The following is a 2265-nucleotide window of genomic DNA, read 5'->3' on the forward strand; positions in this document are numbered from 1 at the left end:
AAATAGGGGTTGCAAACGACAGACAGATACAGACTGAGGGGGAGAGGACCCTGCCCCGAAGAGCTTACAATCTAAAAACCACCAGGCAGCATAGTGGCTCAGTGATTAGCACACAGGACACTATCTGCATGGAGTTTGCAGGTTCTCCCCGTGTTTGTGTGGGTTTCCTCCGGTTACTTCGGTTTCTTCCCACATTCCAAAAACATGCAGTGAGGTTCATTGGCTTCCCCCCAAAAGTTGACCTTAGACTGTTATAATGACATATGACTATGGTAGGGATATTAGATTGTGAGCTTGTTTGAGGGACAGTTAGTGACATGACCATGGACTTTGTACAGTGCTGCGTAATATGTCGGAGCTATATAATTACAGTTTATTATTATTAATAAAAATAATAACAATAATAATATTGATACTTCCCCATCATTGCTCTGCTTCCATAATAAACATCCAGCCCATGACCAATCAGATCATTGAAGATCTGAGTTTCTATCAGTTGCATCAATGTCCTGATTCTTGGTGAATTCTAAACTTAGATTCACCCGGTGCCACCCTGGCAGCATTTAGAGCTCTGATAATTGTTCAACATTTGGCTGTATTGTTTTAAATAAATTCATCGTGACTTTCCACTGATGGCCGCTCAGCTGTTGCAGAATGAAATAAAACACTTATTGTGATTTCCATACTGCTCCAATCCGCTCCGCACAATGTGATCTACAAACAGCACGAGTTGCCTCTTGGCTAATAACCAGAAACCCCGCTATCTATATATCTGTGTCATCATGGCTATACACATGTGCATTGTACTGCGCCTTGCCATGCGGTGGAATCAGGCAGCAGCGTGTGTATGCAGTTTTTTTTTTTGTCCACATTTGCACCACATTCGGTGCTGGGCATTATGGTGCAATGCATTGCACAGCAGCCAGCAAGGAGTGAAGAGCCCTACAACACGCAACATTTGCTATCATGGAGGCCCAAAGCACAAATTTAAGCAAAGACGCACCAGAAAGATGTGAACACGACCATAATTTGTTCAATATTGAGTGTTGCAAAGCGGTAAAAGGATCAATATTCTCCAACTGGTTTTTGATTTGGGAAATATCAGTCTTTCGCCATTTCTATTAGTGCATGCCTAGATAGGGCAGACATAGGAAGGTGCAAAGTGTGGTGCTGTACAAGGCTCCGGACCCTCTTGTTGCCCCAAGAAGGGTCCTAAGTCAGTTCTGCACAGGGCCCCATTGTTGGCTACATCCGCCACTGATCCTAGCATTACCACACTTGATAGAACCATGATAGGTGGTAGATCTTTAGCCATGATACCAGCAAAGATCAGGTGCCAATAACAAATGAAACTACATCAGAGATTAACACATATATATTCGGAATTGATGGCTTCTTCCGGTTTATGTTTTCAGGCAGAACTTTTTATTTTCCAAAGTTTGATGGCTTGCAGCTTCAACATAAATCTCCATCACTTTGTGTATTGTGGCTCTGTGGTCCCCTGACACAATCATCCCGTCCCCGGTACAATAAGATCATTGAGGCCCTGACATGACGTTCCTTGCACTAAGAGGACGACGGCCCCTGCTGACAATAACAAATTGTCTTGTGTTGTGTCCCCAGATCCGTTCACCTCCAGTCCAACATACGTCCGTTCCTGGCAGGGGATGCTGTGAGACGCCCGGGTGTTCCAAATACTGGATTTATTTTTTCTTCTGAGTGAAAAGGTAACAAATTATCATTACTATCATTATTTTTTAATTATCATAATTCTAATTATTCTAATTATTATTGTCATTATTCTAATTATTTTTTAATTATCATTATTCTAATTATTCTAGTTATTATTATCATTATTCTGATTATTATCATTGTTGTATTGTATTATTATTGTTATTATCATTATTCTAATTGATATTTTTATTATTAATATTATCAATATTCTAGTTATTATCATTGTTGTATTGTATTATTATTATTGTATTGTCTTAGGAGGGTGAAAACAAAAGTGGATTAGCAATGTGCAAGTGTCACCGGTGTTGAATAACTTGGCATGAGGGGGTTTTACCTGTGAAGATTTTTTTGCATCATATTAAAAGGGGTGTAATATTTAATTTTGTGTTTTTACATTGCCTATAAATGAAATTTCCAGAATCCTTTTCTTTTTTCCTACATAAAAAATGTGAAGGGAGCATATATAAAGCTACGTACACACTTCCAATTATTATCGTTGTTAAACGAACGACGAACGATCCTGCACGATAT

At 39.2% G+C, this 2265-nt stretch overlaps 1 protein-coding gene across 1 annotated transcript in view; it reads left to right on the forward strand.

The window, feature by feature from the left end:
* Window positions 1-1621: 1621 nt before the first annotated feature.
* GJC2 (gap junction protein gamma 2) overlaps window positions 1622-2265 on the forward strand; it is a 41559-nt gene continuing 40915 nt past the window's right edge. The window contains exon 1 of the mRNA XM_072413009.1: window positions 1622-1727. The gene's annotated coding sequence lies outside the window, so the exon portion shown is untranslated. The remainder of the gene's footprint in view (window positions 1728-2265) is intronic.

This window comes from Pyxicephalus adspersus, chromosome 5 (genome assembly GCF_032062135.1).
Source record: "Pyxicephalus adspersus chromosome 5, UCB_Pads_2.0, whole genome shotgun sequence".
NCBI lineage: Eukaryota > Metazoa > Chordata > Amphibia > Anura > Pyxicephalidae > Pyxicephalus > Pyxicephalus adspersus.